The following is a 27,595-nucleotide window of genomic DNA, read 5'->3' on the forward strand; positions in this document are numbered from 1 at the left end:
TATATATGTTTTAAATTTTAATTTTCAGCTTATTGTTTTATTATAATTCAAATCATCGTACCTATCCCTCAATATCATTTAGAAAAGTGTTCGTTAATATTTAACGTAAAGACAAAAAAACCTACGCAAGTCACAATCTGCATTTTCTATTTATTTTTTTTTCAGTCAATTTTTTAAAAATAAATCTCACCTCAAATAATTTTTTAGGATTCAACTTTTTTAGGAAATCTTTTTGTTAGTTATAAAAATATTGTACAACTGATACTTTATTTATTTTTTTTTAACTATTTAATTTTTTTGTCATTAAAATTTTATGATAAAACCTAATAATTATAACTTAATGCCCCCAATAAACCTTAAAGGTAGAGGTGGAATATAAAAATAAATAAAAATGTATTTGTGTAAATGGTATAAACATATATTTTCTTTCTCACTACCTTTGGGAAGCTTTATATTCACGCAGAAAGTGGAAAAATATTATTCTCCTCACAAGAAGTTAATAACTTCCAATCGTTTAGAGAAAAATTTCTAGTTAGTTTAGAAAAAAAAAAATTCAGGGTACAACAGCCACTACCGTTAATCTAATTTTGATGAATTTATCAAAAAGTGACTAATTTGGTACCCAGATGGTTCCATCAATTCATTATGAAACGGAATAATTTCAAAACGCAAAACGTCAGGCAGTTTTTATTTCGTTGTCCATGATTCAATTGCAACTGAGTATCCACTAATAAAATGCAACCATGGAAGACGTCCGGAGGTTTACATAATTAAACAAAAACCCTGATATTTTTGTTAAATTTACAAAATTTTTGTTAATCTATACAAAATATCTTGGAAACTATCAATTATAAAACACTATGCATACATTTTTCAAGTCAAGGAAATTTGATAAAATTTGGGTACTTAAGAAGCATTGAACGTTTAAAAATAACACAATTCTGCTTTTGTTGTTTTGAAAAACAAAAAATCACCATATTGGGACTTAATTTTGGCATATACCAACTGCTATTTCTGGAAAGATGCGTAAAATTCACTGCAAGCTACGTAAAATTGAATTTTACATTTATTTTGAGCACTAATAGTTATACGTATTAAGTACTTTTATTATTGTAGTATTCTAATTAATAAGGTATTTAAAACTTTAAAATCAACTCCAGAAAAAAAATAACGAAATTTGGATCATGGAGGCTGAATTGTCCAAGATTAGAAGATCTCGCGGAGAAATAAAAATTCCTTTGGTCTTATGAACTAATTGACATGACAACAAATAAAAATGGCCTTTGAACTAATTTTGAATAAATATAAAATTTAAAAGCGACAAAAGTACTGTAAAAGTTACAAACTTGGTCTTTACTAGAAAACCTTAGAATGTATTATATTATAAACTCAGTGAGTGAGGCTTAGTGCTAAGCCGTTGTAACCCTAAGTTACACAATCGTAAGAAACAGCTGACATACTTTGGCACTATTTAAAGAAAATCTACAATGAGTCATATATTATTAAAGTTTTATCCCTAGGCTGTCTTTCATAATAAACTACAACCTAATACTCTTAGTTTCGTACTTTTTTTTTTTAATTCCTTGTTCATTTCTGACATACGGGGGAAGCGTGTTATTATATGCAAATAACCAAACTATTTCAATAAGAGTGGGGGAGGAGTCAAGTTTTCATCCCGTGGGACCACTGTGAAATTAAAATCAACATTAAAAGCGACGCGTATACTCCCTCGGTTTTGTTTCGATCTGACAGCCGTGATGAAGCCCTGCAAATTGAGACGAAACTTTGGTTAACAATGAATAGTTTTCTTCTACTATTTTGATTCCTTTATTGACCGCAATCTGGACTACCTTTCTACAATCTACTTCATACGGTCAACGATCTACAAGTTTTTTTATTATTTTACTAGCACTATAATTCAATTACTAACTATAATTAGTTAATGAAATCTGATTAATGTTAGGTATGATTAACGTATATACTCTAAATTAGTTTAAAAAAATATTAGATTAATTTTTATTAATATATCCTTATTTGAGAGTGGTTTAGTTTATTTAAAAACAATATTTGATCCTTTTTCTCAACTTTATTCTTTTTAAAAACCTTCCAACGTTTCGACCACTTAGGTCATTTTCAAGGATACCTTTACTTTGTTGTCATTTTCTCTTTTAAAATTCTTAAAAATGCCGGCTAATTGCCTTTGTCCCATATAATTTCTTCTATATAATTCATTCCTAAATTTAAAACTTGTACTAACCACTTTTCTTTCTATCATTTACATTTGCAAACTTTAAACAGTTTAACAGTTTTTTTAAAAAAAGAATAAAGTTGAGAAAAAGGATCAAATATTGTTTTTAAATAAAAAAAAAAAAATAAAAAAAATATTTTCACACTGACTATCCTCCATTCGTCGAAAACGAGCCGGTACATTATAGTAGAAAAGTTTCATATCTCAGAAATTTTAGACTTAAATACGTGGGAACAATAATTGCTCAGAATAAAGCTTGTTAAATTAACTTTTTATTATTTCATTTTATAAGATAAAATATGAGGGGAAGATGGTTGGAGGGGGGGGGGGTGCGGTCAAAGTATGAGCATAACACAAATAAGTTGAAATAACTAATTTGTGTTATACTCGAATTTTGAGTCTCCCCCCCCCCTCCAACCATCTTCTCATATAATTTATCCACAGTCGACTATCTCTCATCATTATAAGATAATAATTTTATAGTTTATTTAAGACCTACATAAGAATTTCATTTCCAAATTTTAGTTTTTTTTTTGTTTTTATAAAAATAAAATAACGATATCTTCGTTACTTCTCGTCGTGTTGAAGTAGCAAATATATATTTCTTTGTCAATCCAAACCTTAACAACTTATTATAAAATCAGGACAACCCGATCTTGTGCATTTAGTTCTTTTTTTTTCATCTTTTCCTGGACTATGCATGTGCTAACATATTCTCCTTGACACACCTATATTTCGAAATCTGCTTGACTCTGATTTGGCCCAAAATTGAAGGAAACTAGGAAATAGTGTAAAAATATTAATAGAAATTTCATGGAATACCTTAGCAAAAGTTTTTCATGACACGATCATATTTCAAGAACTAATTAAGCTAATCGAAGTATTTTTGAAAAATATTTTCAAATTACATGTTTGGAAATATACTTTGAGATCTAGACAATTTTGTACCCAATATTATGCGGTAGCTCTACTGTCCGGTGCATTTGATAAACTTTATTTTGATTAACTTACAGAGTTGGACTTGTCATTTAAGTAAGAGTATCAAAATAATTGCATTTAAAAAATAAAATCATAATCAGTTTCATAAACATCGATTACATGTTTTCATGTTTGTTAGAGACAAAGATAAAACTGAAGGATGCATTACAAATAGCTGATCTAGAGCGTATAACTTGTGTCAATGTCATCAAGACAGAAATCATTTATTTATCAACTAATTATGATTAAGCACTTGGAATTATTTCAAACATTGTAATTATAACAACGAAAATTTAAATAAAAACATGCACTCTTATAATGAATTTTTTGAAGTAGTAATCGACACTATTCCCATTCAACGTTTCAGGTTCTCAACCAATTTCTAGATTTAAGCATATTGTTGATTTTTTATATAAAATCTATTTTCATTGTTCACCTTCAATCTAGTTTCATTAAATAACACTGAAAATAATTTATCATTTTGTACTACTACACTAGCTTAGTAGAAAATTCACTTTGTAGTGTTTCTAGCTATTTATGATGAAGAAATTCCATTCATTTATTCAAAATTATATTAAAGTTGATCACATCTAGATCTTTTTTTTTTTTAAAGTTTATTTGTTGCTAAAATAATACAATCTACCTAAAAACCCACACAATTTCCAGAAATGCATTAGAATAATAGCACTGTGTGTATTCCAGGACTGAGGTTTAATGTTGTAGCACATGAGCTTTGAATTGAGGTTGTTGAGGTGTATGTTGTATTTGCGGCTGGGCCTTACATTTATCGTTTTTTTTTTCCACAAAGTAAATGTAGGAAGGACGCCGTCGAACCACTATTGTATGAGGTTCTCTTCTTGGTATGGTTACTTCATCTGCATATCGGGGTTTCATAAATCCTGATTTGAAACACTTATAAATATCTATTTAAGACATTGATTGCTAATTAACAGCTATTTTGAAAGATCTTCCAGTGATTGCTGCCTCGATAATTTATTTTCTTCCTAATGAGACAGTACTCACTATAGGAATTGCAGTAACTACATCGCACCCTCCTGGTGTTGCACATATTCCTTACCTAACCGACAGCAGAAGAGGTGCATTCGCAACATTACATAAAGCTCTGACCTGCTGACATTTGTTCCCGAGCGATGATCTTGCAGTTTTCGTAAAGCTGTTCCATTGTCATTCCATCACTGATGAACTTGGAGGGAGTGTTGCAAGCGTTGCCAATCGCTGGACAACCGATGAATTAAACATCCCCTAGCAGAAGCCTAGTTGGCAGATCGTTTCTGAAGGTCGTCCATCGAGGGATTGTTTGATCCAGAGGGAAGGATAGTTTGATTACTGGAGTGGCATTCGCTTATGAAAGCATTGGCAATTTAATCAAATTCGAAATAAATTGAAAAAAATAATCCTTAAAGTAAGACATTAAATATTTTTGAAAACTTTTTTTTTTTATCTTTACATGTGCTAGTTCACTGTTTTTAGGGATTTAATGAATAACGAACGTCTCTGTACCAGGAGTTCTCCTGATAGGCATATTGAATCAGAGATGGCTCACTAAATTATATATTTATATAATTTATTAAAATCTCTAGTGGCCAAAAGTGTTAACAAAATTTTGGATCAGCATTTGGGCCAGTTGAAAGTTGTTTCAGAGTGGACTCACGGAATTAATATCGTCTTTCGGACTCAGGCTAGAATTGATTAGTAAAACCACTCCGTTTGTCAGATAAAGCGTAAAAGGTAAAAAAAATAAAAAAATTAAAAATAAAAAATTAAAAATAAACATAGAACTATTTCTCACAAAGATGGGGTTTGATGTTTTTAGTTCCTTGTTCGTATGTACTTGATATAATAAAAAAGTCTAGAAAAATCTGTTGATGGAAAATGCATTATTTCTGGCGCCATATTGACTTTAAAAAAAATAATGCTTCTGTGGTATCAATTTATAAAAAAATGTGGAAAAAGCTACATCATTGTTTTTTTTTAAAATAGAATAAATTACATAAAAAACTATATTTTCACTCAGTTATTTAGAGCTAACGACCACACAAAAAGAATTAGCAGAAAATGTAAGTCCTAATAAAGCTCTTCACGCACAAAAGTTTCCGAGATATAGTTTTTTTTTTTCAAAAACACACATTTTTCACTAAATAATGAAAAATTAACATACTGTGAATTATAATTTCGTTGTAAGTACGTCTAATGATTTCTGGGATACAGTAAAAAAAAAATTTTTTTTGGCCAAATAATATTCCATAGTGAATTTATTTTGACATATATCATAGAATCTGCTGCTCTTGCGAAAATATATGTCATAAACTACTTTATTATAGATTTGGCTAGCTTCTATTTTAATGTTAATAATAGATATAGATGGATGTCTAATAGTTCTTGAGTTACAGATTTTTAAAACTAATTTTTTCTGTAATAATAACTAGAAATCAACATTTTAAGAATTCAATTTATCAAATAAATGGTGTAGTTAGTGTGCTAGTAAACATCTGTACGTACAACAGTTCCTGAAATGTTTACCAAAATAACTTCTAAAATGTTAAATTTATCTTTATTTGTAAAAAAACGGTTTTTGAAAAAAAATATTTTAGGAAATATTAGAATACATATTTTTATTAGCATTAAAATCGAAGCTAACCAAATATAAGATAAAGTAGTTTATAATAAATATTTTCGTAAGAGTAGCTTTGTTCATGACTATCCAAAATAAATTTACAAAGTATTATGTAAGTATAGTGTTTTTATTCAGAGGAAAACATTTTTTGATTAATTGCATCCCAGAAACTATTAGACGTACAACGTAAAAGATGCAGGTGTATTAGTACGATTTTTTTAATTATAATTATTTATTTTTATTTAATAATGTATACAAATATATAGAACTAGTAAATTTGCTAAAAGTTATAAAATGACATGACACAAACACGTGGAAAATCTACCCATTGATAGAACTCCAATAACTAGAAGAGAAGATCTCGGGGCTATCGTCTTTTCATCGCCTAGGAGGATTATCAGGTAATGGAGAAGCCAGTTTAAAAACAAGTGGGTTTGGGTGGTTGGGAAGTTTATTATGTAAGGATTGGTATCTGGCTCTGTCTAAATCGGCAACATATGGAACATTGAGGTCCTAATGGATGACTTTATTTGTGACAAAGTAGGGAGCATTATGGATTTTGTCCTATAAGAATTGGATACGAAAGGAACTCGATGGTTTAGTGGAGCCCAAAAGCTTAACTCCGTATGTCAAGATAGGCCTTATAGTCATGCAGATCAGTCTTTTGTCATGGATTAGTACCAATATTAAAGTAAGGTTTTATAATAGTACTAAAAAAGTAATTATTAACAAATAGCTTTATAGGAGTAGCAGTTTCTATGATATTTACCAAAATAAATTCGCAGAATGTTTCATTTTTTGCCGATTGGAAAAAATTATGGTTTTTGAAAAAAAAATATTTCGATAAAAATTTAACGTAAAGTGCTCTATTAAGGCTTATATTTTAACAATTTAATCTCCTATGAATTGCTAAAAAAAAATTATAAATTCTGATAAAAATTCATTTAAAGACACTTTTACAAAATGAATGGAGAAAAGCACTATTGATACTAGTGAATGATTCTATTTTCCTGTAAAGATCATTGTATCGTATACGATTGTGTAAAAGTATCTGCATACGTTATTATATCATTCTACGGATTGAAATCGTGCACATCTTTGTATTATTCTTGTGAAACAGTTTTATATAACTGTAGAGGGCGCCCATAATCGTGCGTTATAAAATACTTTTGATATTCAAGTTCTTTGTCCTGATAAATGAAATAGAAGTTATTTACTGACATAAGGTATATTACGGAAAGGAATCCATTCGTCCACGTAAGAAAATCTGCGTGACATAAAAGAGAATTTTGCCAAACAGTTAAGTTCAAACATCAAGGAATAGGAACAAAATACAGAAGAAATTTAGCAATCCGACATTTTTTTTTTTTTATTCAGATTTTAAATAAATATAATTTTTTTTTTTTGCCATTGTCACCACTCTCTGTTATTGTATACCTTTCCCTTTCCTCTCGGACACTTAGAGAACCCCGTAGTATTAGAGTTTCTCCTTACTAATTAACTATTTTTTATGGAACTGTGTGGTTATTAGAAGTTTTATGAGAATCGTGAGGTTAATACTAACATAAATCTTTAACAGCGAAATCGTGATTTTTCGAAATAGAATTCATTATAATTTAAAATTGATAGCAATTTGACCCTCAGATTGCTGAGATGTATTTATTTTCAACGAATATCCATAGTCAACTTCATTTAACCTGACGGGATAAGATATTCATCCTCAGAAATTATTAATAAATTGCAAGGTTTGGGTTTAGTCATTAAAGTCAATTTTTTCAATATCGTTACTTTAAAAAAAGCAAAACTTTTTTTCGCTCTCTTTCTGTTTCAATGCAACTGTTTCACAATTCACTGTGCTATCAATGTAACCTAGGAAAGGATGAAAATAATGTTTTGTGTTTTTAAGTAATTTAAATGCAGTTTTCAAATAATCGACAGAAAAAAAAAAAATGATTTTGAGCTCTTAAAAATTGCGGTATAATAATAATGTCAGAAGAAAATCTCCGAAACTTTAGATGAAATGTGTATCAATATTTTCTTTTAAATAAAGATTTTTTTTTTTTTATTTCAGTTTTCATTACTGGTTTATCATTAGCTTCCTACTGACTTAAAGAAGAATAAGAGAGTCAATTGTTTTACAATAACTCCAGTAAATCAAATTCGACCTGATGACATTCATACTAAAATTAAAATTAAAATAAACAAATAAAACATAAAATAAAATAAATAGGTTAATGAAAAAAAGTACATAAAAAAAAATAAAATCTTAATATATATAAACAGAAGGATAAAAATATAACTATGTGCATAAAAAGAAAAGTAAAAATATTTATTATAATAATAATAAAATAAAAATAATCACTACTTTTGTATACAATATTTACATTATCGATCTGAGGATCCCTGAGACCACTTTATCCACGTGTGAGGGATAGAGTAGGGCTCCATTATAAAGTAACCAAATAACAATTAGTTCTTATTTACATAATACGTAAAATATATTTTATTAGAAAATAGATGAGATATACTTTACCTCTTTAATAATATAATAAAGGATTATTAAATCTTTAATTAAAAAAAATAGTTTCAAACATGGTTCGGTAATTGTGTATTATTTGTCCCGTATATACAAATTTGTATAGTTTTATTATTGTATTACAATTTGTATAGTTTTATTATTGTATTACAATTTGTATAGTTTTATTATTGTATTACAATTTGTATAGTTTTATTATTGTACTACAATTCATATAGTTTTATTATTGTATTACAATTTGTATAGTTTTATAATTGTATTACAATTTGTATAGTTTTATTATTGTATTAAAATTTGTATAGTTTTTATGTTTCGCCCAAATGTCCGAGTTTATTGATAAATATTACAATCTGCCACAACTTTGTTGGACAATAAGTAATAAAAATAAATAAATAAGAAATGAAAAAAAGACTTTTTTCTCTTCACCTTTAACACTTCTCTTACCGTTTTGCTCCACCCTTCTCTTAAAAATGTAACCAGCTACTGTTTTTATTCGTAGGTAAACTATATAATTTTTATAAGCACAATAAATAAGTCATTTTTATTTATTAATTTTAATTTTGTTGTGACTCAACAATACAATTGTTGACCCTCTCACATGGTATCCTGTGGGAAAACCCACCCTTACCTGTCCTAGTTGATGAGGTCATTGAACCCAAAATAATAAGCATTATGCCAAGTGCCATTTCTTTAATTGATGAATATTCACCACGCGTATACACCTTCGGTATAATAAACATCACTTACGCAATTTACACCCTCCAGCGATTATTTCGTTGAATAATCCCATTTTAAATTCACAAGTACTGACTAATTCAATGTAAATTTTTGCGGTATATTCAAAACGGCATGAGCATTTAATGAATATCTTGCGGAAGGTTTCTGTTACGTATAAAGGGAAAGCTGGAGACGATTCGTCTGTCTTAGTTGACAACAGACTCAGAAATTCCAGAATCATTTCTCATATGGTTTTCGTACTAGTCGTTTCTTGAGGCCGTTGGTTAATGCAAATTTATTCTGAAGGAGCTTTTATGATGCAGTAGGACAAATGCACATGTCAATGCAAGTGTTTGCTATGCCTTACAGTCTAAGCAGAGAATAACGAGAAGTCCTCTGTCCTTCTGTGGACTTCCTTGATTTTCTTTAGAGAAATTATGACTATCACGATAAACCTCATTCTCATTAGATTAACGCTTCTGTATTCAAATATTGGGAATCCAAATGAGTGTCGGCATTAATCATTGAGTAACTGCTATCACAAGAATTAGATAAAAATAGAGAAGGAAATAACGAACCACTACGAACCAATAATATTGTAATTCAATTCTCCAACACAGCGAGTAACTATTTCGATTATTAATAATTATTAAGCGATTTTCATAGGATGTAACTTACCTGTTGTTCAAAATCATATAAAACCCATAAAAAGAATGTATCACGACAAACTTTATCTCCATCCTAGTGTACTTATGGAAGAAATAGACTTTCCTGATAATGCATTTCAAAGTTTGAAAAGCAGTTGGTGGAGGGATCTCAATAACATATGTAATGTTCAGACATTAATTTAAAAGAAGGTAGTAACAGCAGGTCTTCATCATGCCCCAAGTGGTATTTTTATTTTTTCATTTTTTTTTACTTCGCCATATAAGCTAGTTAATTTTCAGTTCGTCAGTTGTAAATTTAAAAAAAAAGGAAATAAAAATTGAAAATATACATAATTAAAAAATAAAATAATAAAAATAACCATTTCAAGTGTTTAAGTATTTGGTTATTATCAGTATTTTTTTTTCCATCTCCTCCCTCCATTCACTGTAGAACTTCTATATGCAACATCTTTTTACAAGTGATTCATTTTGCTTGATAGGCGGGAAAAGGAATATTTTTAAATTCGCAAACATAATCAGGTGTTTTTTAAGTGATACTCCATGAGTGATTTTTCTAACTAAAAACAGAAACATGAATGAAATATTGAAAAATAGACTAGGCGATATTTGGTACATTCACATGTTTATTTTCTAAAAGCTCTTATTGAAAACAACTTAAAAAAATTTCAAGTTTCGCTTGTATAAGATTAAAATAGTTAAAATAAATTTACACTTAGAAACATGTACTATCTAAATAAACCAAAGGTAAAGGTCTCACAAAAAAAAAAAATTATTTTTAGAAGAATCGTATATAATGTTCCCCATATTTAAATCCTAAATAAACAGCAGCATTGCGTGCTATAAATTATACAGGACATAATCATATGTTATAGCCTTATTTTAGTATTTTTCCCTGTTAATGAAAAATTATAACCATATAATACGTAATTATAAAAATATTATAACCATATAATACGTAATTATAAATTATAAAATGTTCAGGTTCAAATCACACTAAACGTCAGACAATTTTCTTATAAATGTCTTTGCATATTGTGGATTCCACATAAATCAGTAGTATTACTTTCTTTATTGACCTTACTTAAAAATATCAAGAATAAATTATATTCACTGTTTTTCAAATTTTGAAAACTGAATATGTAAAAGGAGATTTTACGAAACAATAAATCACTGACAAATTTATACATTTCTTCTCAATAAAAGTTTTTTTTTTCACATACATTTTTTCATAATGTTGCAGTTGTCGATTTTTGATGATTCTGTTCGCTGTACGTTTTCAGTGCTAACAAAGAAGTTGAAGAATAAGTGATGCAGGAAACTAATATTGGTCCAGACAACAATGAGGTTTTTGTTCCATGTTAAATAAACGAAACAAACAATCAAAGCTTTCAAGATTGGTCGTATCATCCATCAAGAATACAATTGACCACCGAACCAGAACTATTGGGTCCCGATGGAGGCCGACGTGTTCCAAGGACCTCCTGTGAGGCCAATGGGTACCACCATTGTGCAATTTGTTCTCATCGCGACGTGTCTGTCGTAACGTGCTGGAACTGTCATTGTCCACGGTCAGTCTTTGATGACTCATGTTCCAGCATCTTGTAGAGGATAACAGTTTTCTGGAGATGGTTGGGTGGCATCCAACTGGAGTCTACTTCCAAGTACAGTTATCAAAAGAAACATTCAGAATACCCTACGTTGTTTGCGGATATTACAGAGCTCATTTACTCCAGAACTAGTATCTGAGTATTTTTACCTCACCTGGACCTGGTTAGAGCTTAACTACGTCCGAATTTCGAATTTGAGGAAGCCATCTCAGATCATCAATAAATTTCCGTGATATTTCATTAATGATTATTCATATGTTAGTTGATGATAATGCTTCTACTGAACAGTTGCTTCTAGAGATAAGAAAAACGAACAATTGAACATGTTTTTTTTTCTCCATTATTTTATCTCCAAGCAGCATAGGAGTTTATAACAATAGAATTCATACAGACATGTGATATGTTTTTAATGATTCTAATTTTTCTTATTTTTTTCCCTTGATTCACTTTTAATTTTCTTCTAAAGACTTGAGGTCGTTTTTTCTTATTTTTTTTTTTAAACTCCTTGGGTAATGTGAATCGGTGCTACAATTAGCTTTCGTTAATGAATAAACTGTTTGAACACAAAAGGTTCTGTTCAATCACTAACTGAGAATTGTCATTTAGTCAACAAACTCGGACATTTGGGCGAAACATAAAACTATACAACTTAAAATATTTGTATATATGGTACAAATAATATACAATTACCAAACCATGTTTTCAAACTATTTTTTTTTAAATTAAAGATTTATTATATTATTAAAGAGGCTAAGTAAATCTCAACTATTTTCAAATAAAATATATTTTACTTATTATGTAAATCAGAATTTACATGAAAACTAATTGTTATTTGGTTACTTTATAATTGAGCCCTGCTCTATCCATCACACGTGGAGGATAGAGTGGGCTAGGGGATCCTAAGATCGATAGTATGAATATTGTATATAAGAGTACAAATGTGACAGTGAATATTATTTTTTATTATTAATATTTTTTTTATTATCTTTTCATGTAGATATATAGTTTGATTTTTATCCTTCTATTTATATATAGATATTCTGTTATTAGAGAGAGATTTTATGTATTTTTTTCATTTACTTATTTATTTTATTTTATGTTATTTTGTATTTATTTATTTTTATTATTATTATTTTTTATTTATTTTATTTTAGTATGAACGTAATCAGTTATAACTATTACCTATTGCCCAACAATGGCAGATTGTAATATTTATCAATAAATAAAGTCTTAAATTAAAAAACAGCAATTTTATAACTGTCACAGAAAAACCGAAACCATTTTGAATTCTACCATACATTGTATTTTTTCTATTTTTCAGTACACGAAAATCAGCCAGAAAAAATTCAGGATACTCAAAAATAGGAAGTTTTAAAATTATAAATATGCAATTAATTCTTCATAAAGACCGTACTTTTTGAATCAGTGCTGTTTATTTATTTTTTAAATCCAAAGCATAAAAAATGAGTAAACATGTGTAATATAACTAAGCACAATATTTTGTTTAAATCTTCTTCGATTCTAGATTCTTAAAGTTATGTGTAGTAGGACTTAGTAGATTGGACAGAGAGAAAAAAAAAACAAAGAATGTTGGAATCGTTTAGAAATAGTACTCAAGATGAGTTTAATTTTGAATAGGATTGATTTCTATTTTCAGTAGGCAAATATAGATATATTTAAACTTTAGAAAAAAAATATTGTTAAAGATCCCTCGCATTTAAAAACGTACAAGAAAAGGAAGAAAAATATTAACGATGTTTGCAACCTATCAGCAAAATGTTGTCAGAAAGCTACTACTGGTTGATGATACATTATTTCATCGAATGACATTTAGGAATTTAGCATTTGTGAGAAAGAGTTCATTTTCTCCTAAAATAGGTATATATTACGAATATTTTTTTTTTCAAAAATGTATTATTTTAGTTAATATTTGACATTTTTTACAATTTGATTTGTGTGTTAATGTGTTATTAGTAAAATTGTTATTAGATATAAAATATCTTCTATATTAATGTACATAAAATAATAAATTTTCTTATTACTTATAGATACGTTTCATCATCTTATTAAATAGTTCATTGAAACAGCTTTAAGATGACTCCTGAGGTAACATTTCAGTGTGAGTAGATGCGAAGGTATTATAAAATGTTCAATCTTCCCTATGGTTCATCCCATTGTGGACTCAATGTTTATTTTTAGGCCTCTGGAAGTATGAAGTGTATTCATTAATGAAAGTTGTTTATTTATTTATTTCGGTATAATACCTGCAGTAAAATTGAAACTTTTTTTTTATTTAAAGATTAGACCATTACTATATTCCTTTCACTGATAAGCGTAACAATAAATCAGTCCCGCAACATTTAAGAGCTAATGGAACAGTGCGATAGCGTGTACAACAATATGCTCAAACCACCAACTTTGTATCCTCAATTAATGTAAGGAACTGAGATGAGGTCCTTGACAAGACTTGGAGAGGAGCAGGAAAGAAATGAAGGAAACGTGATGTAGGCTTAAACAGGATAATTTATCAAGACATTTCCTCCTTCTAGAACAAAATGAACTCCTATTTATAGATTTTTGTGCTTCTAAAACTATTATGAAGCCTTCCATAATAAAATAAGAATAATTAGAAATCGCAACACTAAATAGTACAAAGTCAGTTAAACTTGTACTATTATGCTAGCCATATAACACTACTAGGATGAAAAAGAAAAGTAGACTCAGATTCAAAGAGAATGGTGTTCGTTTTATAGAAGACTATGATTAGTAAAATGTTCCCTTATCCAAAATGACAAACTCTACGAATTTTTTTTTTTAATGCGGATACAAAACGAGGATGTGCTGTTGTGCAACGAGTTACGACTGGTCTCTACTCTCTGTCCTCCTTCCCTCCTCTCCACATCGGAGCTGGAAAGCTGATGAAAGTGGAAATGAGAAAGTCACTTTCACTAGGCGACATGAGGAAGGTCAGTGATGTTGGACTGCCCGCATCAGTTAGCACTGGGGTTGGTGAGCTATCGGGGCCAACTCTTGAAAGATACCACTTCCTATTCCTGTCGTTGAACAATTAGCTGTGAATTGTTCGTACCTGAGTTAGGTTTATTATTTTTATTTCCTATTAATTAATTTTTTTTTGTTAATATCTTTATTGAAATTTACAACTGTATATTACATAATACATTCAGTAAATTTGATCTTAGTTAAAATGGAGTGTTATAGGCGTGTAGAGCAACTACCCATTGATAGTACTCTAATGACATTTTACATTAACTGGTCTCGTGGCCATCTTCTTTCCAGGAATGGAAGAGGATGCAAGGATAGAATCTAGGGGGTTTGAGTGGTTTAGGAGTTTATAATGGAAGGAGTGATATCTGGTTCGGGCTAGATCGATTACATAGGGAACATTAAGGTCTTTATGTATGATTGTATTTGTGCCAAAGTAAGGAGCATTGAGGATTTTGGATTGTAAGGATTAGATACGAGAGGAATTCGAAGGTTTAGTGAAGCCCCAAAGCTCAACTCCATATGTCCAGATTGGCCTTATTACAGTCATGTATATCAGTCTTTTGTAATGTGTTGGAAGTTTAGACCGCTTGTCTAGTAAGTGCTGTAATAGTCGAAATCGACGTGCAGTTTCCTGTCTTTTCAGTCTTGTGTGAAGATTCCAGGTTAATCGTTTGTCCAAATGTAGTCCAAGGTAGCGGATCTGTTCGACAAGAGTAAGAGTAACATTACTAAATGAAACTGTAGGGCAGTCAGTATTTAATTTATTAAAATTGATAACTGTATTACATAAAAATGGATCTAGATATTATTGTTACAATAGAGTGATACAAATTTGAAAAGAAACTACCCATTAGTAGCATTCCAATTACATTTCTACATTAAAAGGTCTCGAGGCCATCTTGTTTTCGGCGTCTCGGGGGATTTTCAGGAATAGAACAAGAAGCAAGGTTAGAAACTTATGAGTTTAGTTGGTTAGAAAGTTAACAATAGAAGGATTGATACCGTTAGGGTACCGATATCGCTAGGGGAGGGGGAGCTGCTCCCTCCTACCCCTCGATTGGTAAGCTCATGTGTGGAACATTAAGTTCTTTAGGAATGATTTTATTTTTGACAAAATAAGGAGCATTGAGGACTTCACGAAGGATTGGATACGTAAGTAATACGATGGTTTAGAAGAGCTCCAAAGCTCAAGTCCATATGCCCAGATATGCCTTATTATAGTCGTGTAGATCAGTCTTTTGTAATGGATTGGAAGCTTGAACCGTTTGTCTACTGTAACCTACAGCAACAACATGTAATGTCCTGTCTCTTGAATGAGAATTCCAAGTTAGTTGTCCAATGTAGTGGATCAGTTCGACTGGAATATTATCAAAGGATGCTCAAAAAATGGCCGTAGGAGGTTTAAGAACGAAGGGTAAAAGTGATTTGATGGAATTTGTTGGCATTTATTTTGATCCTCCAGTTATGACACCATTCCTCAATGATTATGATATGGGATTGAAGAGTATGAGATACAGTTAACGGATTATTATCAACTGAGAATACACATGTGTCATCGGCAGATCACAACAGCAAGTTGCTTATACACTAAGAAGTTTGGTAAGGGACACGTTTTATAATGAAAATATAAATCCACTAATAAAGAGGAAAAAATGAAAAATGTTGTTTCAGAAAGAATTAAAATCATATACATTTGAATATCTAAAGAGAAGACCTTTCTTTTTTCCTTCTATTCCACAACACGAAGATCACTTGGTGTGTTTTAGGTACTCTTTAAGATTTGTTCGCTTGGACAATTGAACAGTACATACGATTTTTGTAATCTTATTAATTATTATGCTACTAAGTAATGTTTAAATTTTTTTTTTAATTTTAAACCATGATTGGTTTTGAACGTTTTTCTTAATCGTTGCGTGTTCTGAGCAATCATTTTGGCAAACGCATCTATTTAAGGTTACAAATTGTCAAAATGTCTAATTAGGAACCTACTACTAATGGATTCTAAAACGGGAAAAATGTCTACACTGTTATTATCTATGGAAGTAACACATATATAATAACTACTAATTAAATAATTGACGTGCAAAATAAAGAAAAATTATATATATTTGAAAAAGGAAAAGATATGTGAGATAAATTCCTTTTAAATTATCCAAGCCAACAATCAATGTCACGCAAATGGATAGCCTTGTGTCAACCAAGGATGTCTTGTCCATTGATAAATAATTTAAACAACTAAAACGTAAATAAAGAAGAACTACTGGCAGTTCCTTCCAGTCAAAATCTAATTTTATTGTTATGTTAACCTGATTTCTTTTGAATTTTACTCCTTGAAGGTTTTCAAATTAATGAATAAGGATAGTACGGATAATTTGGTAAAATAAACGTACGATATAATGGTATATTAATTACAAGAAATTTGATAGTGGAAGTGTTACCTTCTGTGTTGCAGTTGCAGTGTTGCTTTTTTTTTACCGAACCTATATATTTTTTACCTCTACCCAGGGTGGAGGGGTCGATTTTTCATTTCATTGAACCACCATAAAAAGTCAACCTGCCCAGGTTAAGGTCGTTTGTAGCCGAGTGATTTAAGACTTCACTTTAGCAACCATGGGCCTACAGCGGCGCCAGTTCGAATCCGGTCTGGAGTGGTAGAAATAAAATCTTTACAACTTCTCCCAACTCAGGCTAAAATTAGTAAATTGGTCACAAATTTGGTAGTAAATTAGTAATTGGTTAGTATTTTGATACAAAATTTTAAAAATAATTTATTTATTTTTCTAAACCCTATTGGATATGAGATAGATATATGAAGAGTATATCACTCTAATATTTTGGCCCCTCTACTTTCCTGACAATTTCATCAGTGTATGCAGCTTTAGAAGGTTTTTTATACTTCACTCCAACAGTTTCAGCTGTGTACAGCAAGAGCAGTGATGGGGATGGCAGAGATCCTTATAGGACTCCGCAAGAGAGTGAGATGTATTCTGAAAAAGCTACATCGTGCCTTTGACGAGCAAAGCTGCAGTTCCTCTGCGTCAAAACTCTCCGTGCAATCTATTGAAATTAGAGCGCTTGCCTCGTTCCAGATTAATTAAAGAAATAATAAAAATAAATTAGATGTTTAAACAAATTGTTCAGCATTTACGTTACGGAACTCAGAAGTGAGAAGTGCTCCATTATTGTTCTTCTATCACTTCCTCCACATTCATTACCCTCAATAGACATAGTTCCTGTCCATTGTAAAGGATCAGACAATGCCTTACTGATGGTAGTGACAAAAGGATAATAGTCTAAAACCACCAAAAGTTATTTAATATATCGTTTATGATCTGCGGAGAAAGTTTACCTAACTTTTGGTTCATTGGATGGACCTATCCTATGAACGGTAGAAGATTATAAGAAAACCTATACAAGAAAAACCTTAGTGATTATACGCATAGTTACTCATATAATCGATAATGAACCGACTAATAATAATATATATCAATATAAATTTAGAATAAATTGCTTTTGAATTTTTTAATGACTTTTTTTTATAAATAAATAATATAAATTTACCAATATTAATGTTACATAAATTTGTGTATGGCAAAAAATTACACTTTCCTGACCGTAAATGTTGTATTTTTATTTAAAGAAAATATCTGGAACTTAATTTAATATTTTAGTTATTTAAAGTTATTGAGTTGTCCTAGTAAATTCCCTTGATCGTTTGCCGTGTTTTCTAATTTGCTTTCTCAACTATTAAAGCTTGTAATTTAGTATACATAACATTAGTATTAACGTTTTTAGCCATTGGCGTGAGAATTAATATAACCTTTAACATTAGCAAGGCATATACTTTTAATTTAAGAATTTTAGGCTGTCCCGTTGACCATATACTGAACCCCGTTCAGGGTCCGGATTCTTGGCTACGATTATATTGAAGTGTGAAACTACTGGAACATGGAAACCTGTGATAAAATTTGATTAAATTTTATGGTAGAGCTTGGAATAATGGGATAACTAAAAAAGTTTATCCACGGTTTGTTTGTTATCCTGCAAGAAGAAACGGAGATCATCTGATATATCGTATAAAAATTTAAAGGAGTTATATGCTCGGTCAAAAAGTGTTTAACAGTTGTCTTGTTCCACAAGCTTGGAATGCAGGTGGAGAATCGCGAGACATAAGATAACCGTGGGTCAGGCGCGTATGACCTATTCGAAGGCGTGTCAAAATCACTTCCACTCTGCGCACACTTCTAGTTGACTATACGTCTACTATACTATAGACTATACGTCATATATAAGGGAAGACGTCACTTCTGATTTCCCTTAATTTGTTATCAGAAATATTTTCCCACGTTTGTCTCCATTCCAATTTAATCCTCTGCTTAATGAGGGCAATGAAATCATCGACAGGTACTTCGCGATATGGAACTCCTTCAGAAATCGCATCTTTTGCTGCCCTATCGGCTAGTTGGTTACCCGCTATTCCGCAGACGCAGGCGAAAAACACTGAAATACCGTTTCTGTTCGTGGGCTGTAATGAATAATATATGTTTTGGCTTAGTGGGTTCATTGAAAAAATATTTTTTAAGCTAAGTAAGACTGTCAATGAGTCTGTACAGATGACCAGTTTTTGTTTTGTGGGAGAAAAAACTTTTAAGCTCATGTTGATTGTAACCATTTCAGCTGTACGGCTACTAAATATCGGCGACAAAGAGAACAGGTACTGATGATCATTGCACACAATCGGGGGCCAAATACCTAAGTAATTCTTGGAGCCGTCTAAACATTTAAAACCAAAGTGTTGTGTTTAATTTTAAATAAATATTGTTCATTAAATGAACACTAGCAAAGTCAACAATAATTATTTATATTCCTTTCAGCTATAAACCAAATCTTGTACGTTCGTGAAAAGAATATCTGAAGAAAGACGTTTATTTTTCAATTATTTCATATTTCAATTTTATTTTATCATAACAATGCAGCTATATAGTACTAATGAAAGTTATATACTTCTACGCTTTATTCAAAATGGACATGTTATGGTGTGTTTACACCGAATATTGTCAGTATATTTTGTCAGAAATGTCGGCAACAAAACTTGGCAAAAAATGAAGTGTGAGGCCTTTTTTTTTTGCTACCTTTTTTGGAGAGAGGCCTTCAAATGTTGACTTCAAAACTAGCGTTTACTTTTGTTGTTAGACTGTTCCCAAGGGGTGGTGGACATGGGTAAATATTGGATAACAATCATTCCGGTTTTTTAATCACTTTTGGTTGAACGTGATGCTGTTAATTGCTTCAACCGGTTTTATCTTATTTTTTGTTGAGGAACATTTTTTTTTTTTTAATTGGGAGAAAAAATGAAATAAAGTTCTCTTTGTTTTTTATTATGAAATAATTAACGAATTGATTTTTTATTCAACGGTTTTTAAAATAAGAAAAAAACCTTTATACATATAGTTTTAATTGCTCGGAATAAACGGCTAGTTCAATAGCGAAATCAATGATGGGAACAACCAAAACTATTATTTCTATTACCTATTTTTGGTTGTGTGTGTATTTTCCAGAACCTAAATTTTTTTTAATATAGATAAACCTAATCGAATGAATGGAATTTCAAATTTTTCGAATTAAAACGTGTTTGTAACAGCTTAAAGTAACCGGTAATTAAAATAATTAGTTTTTCTAGAATTTAATAACCTGATATCCGGGAAATAAAAGTTTCAGTTGAGTATAAGCAAAACTGGGCTTGACCATAGCGAAAACGTAAACGAAAATTCGAAAAACCGATATTAGAAAAAAATAAATTGGTTTTCGCCGGTTCAGTGGGAAAAATCTCAGATACAGCTGAATAAAACTTATTTCTAGTCTGCATATATTTAAAACACCATTAATTCTTAAAATATCCTCTAAGGCTACTAATAGTATCAAGAGTTTAGACAATGAGTTTAGTATGAATTTGTGTACATTACAGAGTAAGTTATGATCAAAATCACAATCAACTGATAGCAATTTTTTTTTAGATAATAGATTTTTATATTATATTCTGTCTTATATTTTGAGACAATGGCAATAGGGATCATAGAGCTCACCCACACCCAATTTACCCAATTTACAAATATATAAATTAAATTAAAACAAAATAAGAAATTGAAGAAAAAATAATAATAATAGTTATAAAAAATAAATAAATCATAATCAAAATAAATTAACAACTTAAACCCAATCATTCCTATTTACAACATTTAAATTTAGCCTGGAGAACTCCGAACCGAGCTCTACCCCCCTCCTAACTTATGGAGGAAAGATCAGGACTCCGGAGATCCCGGGGCAAATCTCTAACCCGCGTCACTGGTATTAAAAGTCAGTAGAGGATGAGCAAAGAAGCTAAGTGTTTTCTTTTAAACAAGTTTTTAAAAATTAGAATACCTAAAAATTCGATTGTTCAAAATATACGGATAAAATATGTTTCATTTTTCTTCGCAAAACAATATTGGGACTTTTAATGGTAAAAATTATTTCTTCATCACCATTAAGAGAATTTTTTTTTGGTTGATAGAGGGTCTTTTAGTTTTGTTTCAGAACATCGTAGTCGAGTCAATATCGTTTTTTAAAATATAATTAATATTTTAAATTTATTCGAATGGGTGGAAACCCTCACACCCGAGTTGGTACCATCCTGCTTTTCCTATTGAGAACTTTGATAGGAATCTTCATCGTTAAGCCACCCCATTCATCCGGAACCGATCGATATCTTCTTCATTGGGAATAGTCCTTTTATTTTTAAATGGATTTTCTTGATTAGATTCAGCTGATTCGGGGCTGTAAGCTTTAAATCAATTTTAGCCCGGGCTGTTGGTGAAACGGCTGTGAGGTCTTTGACACTGTTGATTAGATGTTCTTGTATCTTTATTGACTTAAGATATATGTATGGCAGAAGATATATAATAATAGATAATAGTTTCTAGAATCAAGAATCAAATAAAATATGAGAAGATGGTGAGGTGGAGAGGGGGGGGGGAGAGGGAGTGCGGCAAAGATACACAAATAAATAAGTTTTAAGTGCCGACGTTTCGACCTGAAATTCAGGCCTTCGTCAGGATGACTTGGGCGAAGTTGTCCTGAAGTAACATTAACGGTTCTACAAGTGGCTATAACCCAACGTTAAAAAAAAAAAAAAAGAACTTAACCCATATTTACTTAATTATTTCATTGGTGAATTTAAAACCCAATTAGCATGAATTCTATATTTAAAAACACAAAACGCCATTTGTAGATTGAAAATCTGACTTTTCACTCTGGGAAAAATCAAAAAGGAAATTCCACTAATTTAGGTGCGTCCCACGATGTGGTACATTTAACCTCCAGTCCAAAAAATTTTATTTCAATTTTTTTTTTATAATATTCTTAGTCCCTACACTAAGTGGTACATTTAACCTCAAGTCATTACACTTGAAGTTAAATGTATCACTTAGTGCAGGGACTAAGAATATTATAAAAAAACTTTTAAATAAAAATGTTTATTTAAAATTCAACGCTATTAGATAAATCTTAAATTGAATAAAAAAACAATTTTATAAAAAAAATAAAATAAAATAAACAATATATATATATATATATTAATTTTCGAAATTATTTTTAGAGTGGACCAATGGATAGTTTCTCTACACACCTGTAACACTCCATTTTAACTAAGATCAAATTTACTGAATGTATTATATAATATAGAGTTGTAAATTTCAATAAAGATATTAAAAAAAAATATTTTTTCCAGCACCTTGATTATCAAGGTCATTATTTTTATTTTATTTTTCGGCATCCAATCAATCGCCATGACATCCAGGTATTTTTTTTTTTTGGATAGGAAACAGTATTCCAAGAGAAGATATATCAGGCTTTATTTAGTTAGATTAATAAATCACTAATAATCTTCTTTGAAGTGAGATCAGAATTTCTGGGTATATCATCCTTTGACAATTACCGAATTAGTCTGTTTGTATGTTTTTCTATCATCAGACTTTAAATTTAGATGAATAATATTACTTAAAATCTTTATACATTTCAGAGGCATTTAATTTACAGCAAGTTATTAGGGAAAAGCAAAATATAATATTTCTCATCATTTTTCATTCGATTTTTCAAGATTTCGGTGGTCCAGAGAGTTTTCCTATAAATTTTCACTTTTCCTTTTTTTGAAACTGACTTCTCTAAATACAGTTTATAAGTAGTTTGAGTATGTGAACCTCATTGGATATAATTTTACTACAATTTTCAAAGATTGAAATAGATTTTTAAACCCACATTTTCCAGGTTTCTGATTATCAATATATCTGGAGAAGGAGTGAGAGAAGGGTGTGAAACCCTCTTATCCACTCGTAACTACGTGCTGATACCAACTACATTAAATATCAAGATAAATTAATTATGAAAAGAAAATTTTAAACAGGATGAAATCAGCATCAAAAGATAAAGAAGGGGTGAGATTTTTTGTTTAATAAATAAAAGGATTTATTAATTAAAAATTGTAGCCATTCATTTTTTATTACGTTATTTATTTATCATTTTAATTTAGTCTACACTGGTCAAGAACTCATGATGCCATTATTAACGCATGACACGTATTATGCAGGTAAAGCATTCTACTCTGGATTAAGGCTAAGTTATACAAATAAAACCGCTGGATATTTTCTCTAACTCATGTTACTGGTAAAACATTTATTATGTCTATTGGTTTATTCTGATATCTAAGGGCTGGCTGCTGTTTTGATGACAGGGATCTAACTATTAAAATGTCAGAAGTTGGAAATTTAAAGTTGTCTTTCAATCAGGAAGTACGATATGTGTAAATTGACTATTTGTAGCCACAAGACAGTAAGTATATAGTTGGTTATGTTTCCAGTAATAATATTTTTGATCAGACAACTTCGATTTTTTTGTAAGTGAATCCTTATTGGCTATATCGCATAAACATATGGTAAGGAATGTCCATTTGAGGTGAAGTAGACATTTTATTTTTCGAACCCATCATTAAAATAAATGAGTACATCATACAAATACAATATATGAAATGTATTATTTATATTTTTACTGAGACTTCTCCCTTTGATTGCCTAGTGGTATTATAAGGTGTTGATATCGTTCCAGCTAAGGTGGTATAGTCTAGGTACAGCCAAAGGCTACGCAATGAAATTAATGAAACGTGAAAGATTAGGTGAAGTAGACATGATTATGTATTTAACTTAAGTGCTTTAATTTTGAGAAAAAGTTTGGGAATAAACTGTTGGACATTGCTTTGAAAGGTTTCTATTAAATGTAGAAACATTAATTAACTGACTTAAAACTGCGTTAGGATGAATATTAAATAATACCTATAATAATATAACAAAATATCTATAATAATAATAGTACCTATACCTATCCTAAAATATTATGCTCTGCTATAATAATAATGCAGATGCTTAAAAACCGCATTTATTTCTATTATTATTATTATTATGATTACTCAATGGTTAGTTGGACGAATATGGGAAGGAGAAAGCAGTGCATTATGAAGCTAAAGAAGAGGCATATAAACTGCTATAAAGGTTGGCAATCTATCGTTATATAATATCCCCTCTTAACCAATATATTCTTTATTTTATAGAACTGGCTGCTCATTAAACAAAAAAAAAATTATATTTGATGTACGTTAAGTATTTAAATTGGAATGACTTGATAAATTTCGAGATTTATTGAATAATTAATTGTAAAAAAAGTAATAATAATAGTCTTTTTTTTATTCTAGGACGAGTCCCTCCAAAATAATAATAGAGAAAATAAAAATCAGACTTTAGTACCTGTGAGTAGAAATTAAGAATACAAAAATTGACAAAAAAAAAAAAATGAAATAATTATGAATCAAAACAAAACTTCACTTAGTAATAAATTGAAAAAAATATGACCTAGTTACGAATTTTAAGTGCATACTAAAAACATCCATTTACAATATAATAGTTCTGATGAATGTGTAATTAGTGGATATGATACTTTGATCACAAAAAAGGCAATTCCCCGCCGGACCCGCCCCACTAAGACCCCAGGGGAGCGACGGCCCTATATCACTTTTGAAATATTAGTTTAAAACGGGAAAAGGAGACTTTAAGATAGTTAAATCTAACAATATTTAATAAGTGCTTGAAACTGAAAAACAGCATGATTTATCATGAAGCATCAAAAGGTACGTCTTTGTTTTACACATAATATTATTATTTTTTGTATTTCATTTTTTTATTATAGTCTCTTACACAACATACTTACTTTTATCCATTATTATTCAAATGTAACACATCTTCAATTTAAATTTGTTCAACATGGGCGTCATAACAAAGGAAACTGCAGCTTAAATACTCCTTATTTCTTCTCGAAGGAAACGTGGCATAAACAATCAAATGAAAAGAGAAATAAAATACCAAAACAAAGCTTTAAGAAGTCATTAAACTGAACTCTTGCCGTAAAAATATAAAATGTCACCGTAGTGAAGCAATTATAAGGAATTTACAGACTGAACTTACTGTTCAGTACATTTACTTCCTCGACTGATAAATGGAGAAAGATGGTAATTTTTCGAAAAATCACTTTTTAAAATTTTGAATAGTAATGGTTGTAAACCAAAGAGCATTGTTATTTTTTTTTTATCCAAACTTAACGAAAAAAACAGAAGGCAGAATGGAGATAAATTAACTATTTCATGAAGAAGGCGATGATAAAGTACCTAATGAAGATCATACCAGACACAACCTGATAGCTTCCTCATTTAATAAATAATTTATTTAAACCCTTTTATAAATTTATAAATAAATATCTTTTTGTATTCATTTCTGACTGCACTTCTTAACTTATTTTGTATTGTTTTCCGTTTTTTCTTTTCATTAATTTTTTCTCTTTATTAATTATTATTATTTTACATCAATACCTTTTTTAACTAATTATCAAACTAGGGGTAATGAAAATATATACGTTAAATAATAAGTAAACAACTATAAGTAAAACACTATTTGTACATCACTTGGAAAAATAAAAAGATTAATAAATAATAAACATATTTTACAAAGAAACCTTGATACCGACCATGATAAGACAAACAAATTTAAAGCATGATAATTGTAAATAAAAAGTAACATAAACCATATTTTTCAAATAATGTATTTGAGCTGAAATGTGAAAGAAAAAAATTGTGTTAGAAAATAAACATAGTTACTATAGATCACTATATCGATAGCCTAGAATGAAAACATCGTATCTCAAAAAAAAAAAAAAAATCTTAAATAAATTGCTATTTATTATATTAATAAATTATTGTAGTTCGAATGTCGAAAAACATTTTTTACTCATGTTGCGCTATATCGACGGAGAATCGAACGTTGTACCTATCTCAGTAGTCATAATATTAAAGCTTTAAGTTAGTATAAATAAAAGTTGTTGTTTTTTTTAAGATACAAGATTTTCATCCTAGGCCAGCGGTTTCCAAAGCGAAAGCCACTTTATCAAAATATTACAACCAAAAACAAAAATTAAAATAAGAAATATACAGTGTATTTCAGCATTTACTTAGCACTGTTTTTCTTATTCCCCTAAATACTCTATAGTAATGCTCTAAAAATAATTTTGGCAACATTTTTATATTATTTTAGCTTTCCAAGGGTGCCGCAAAATTTGTTTAGCCCAGAGAGGGTGGCATGGGGAAAAAAGATTTTAGAACCACCGGTCTATCATCGGTATGACCCCAACTAATAGATCAAACAGTGAATTTTCAAAATACAGTAGTAGTATCATAAAATAATGTATGTCACTATAGTATTGGATATTCAGAGTGTTCATTCATCTTCGTGTATAAAAACTGCGTACTTTAATAACAAATTGATAAGTCGTTGAGTTTTATGGGTCATTATTATTTATTATACTGTTGTAAGATATAAGAAAGACCATTCATTCATTCATCTCAATTCATAAAACCTTAGAATCACAAATATTATCAAACTTTTTCAATAATGCAAGCAAAAAAAAAAAAAACTGAATATAAATGGAATCAAGATATGAACCAAGGTTTAACGTTTCTATTTATTTTTTTCGCATTTAATTTAGACTTATTTTATAATGTTCCCAAATGTCGCCATATAAATTCGCAACAGGACAAAACCTTTAACATACTTGTTTAAAATAATCCTCAAATATCATTACTTATGAAACAGTTCTCACATCGACGTATGGTTTACACGTCAGTAATACCTTACATAAGTTAAACAGTGGATTTTTTTTTTAAGGAGAAGGAAATTCTTTTTAACTGTCATAATACATTTACAAATGGATTACTGGTAGATTACTTCCTAAGCGATTTGAATAATGGCTCCGTAGTATAATTATTAAAAAGAAAAAAAATAATAGTTAGTCTTGTACATCTATCAATACATCCATCAATTATCAGTAATGCCTGTCATTGTTTTGATGGTGACGTGCAATACAGGCTTCAAAATATACGTGACCACTTACTAACACAGTAAAAACTGTTTTAAATATTTTTGCTCATAGTGATCCGATTTTGATACTTCTTATTATTTAAGTCTATTCTTGTGGACGAGTTAACATAATAGGTCCATCGGTTCCGAGTTAGGGAGTACTCACATCTAGAGCAAGTTTTTTGGACTCAGAGGTCTCTGAAACGTGATGATAATTTGAAAACAGAATACAATAAATTTGACGAGATTAGTATTTCTTATTTACCTAGCAACTTCTAGTGACAATAAGGAAAATAGAAAAAGGCCATTTTGAACATTACTACTACAAACAGTTCATTTGTTAAAAGTCTGTAAAAATCATAAGAGTAATTATGCGAACTACATAGAAACATGCCGTTTTGTCGTTAAATGCTTCGTTTGATTCTTAACGTTCCTTGACAAAGACGTTAGCACGAATCAGTGTGCACGTTTTTTTTATTGCTACTACTCGATAATTCCAAACGTAGAGTAAATCATTATTATTATTATTTCCCAGCGTACTGAATTCCTGCAATAATGCCGGAATATCTGGCAACAATTCAACAATTTATCTGATTTATATCTTTCTTTTATTCTGTTTTCATAATATATAGACTTACACCAATCTTACTGATTAACAAAAAGCTAAACAATAATTAATTATTGAAAATAAAATATTTATAATAGCTAATTTGTATTA

General features: G+C 29.9%; 1 protein-coding gene across 1 annotated transcript in view; it reads right to left on the bottom strand.

Annotated features, from left to right (window-relative positions):
• LOC106690161 (protein takeout) overlaps nucleotides 1–27,595 on the bottom strand; it is a 46,841-nt gene that overhangs the window by 16,002 nt on the left and 3,244 nt on the right. The window lies entirely within an intron of this gene.

This window comes from Halyomorpha halys, unplaced genomic scaffold, assembly GCF_000696795.3.
Source record: "Halyomorpha halys isolate HHAL.00 unplaced genomic scaffold, Hhal_1.1 Scaffold1598.1, whole genome shotgun sequence".
In the NCBI taxonomy this organism is placed as follows: Eukaryota; Metazoa; Arthropoda; class Insecta; order Hemiptera; family Pentatomidae; genus Halyomorpha; species Halyomorpha halys.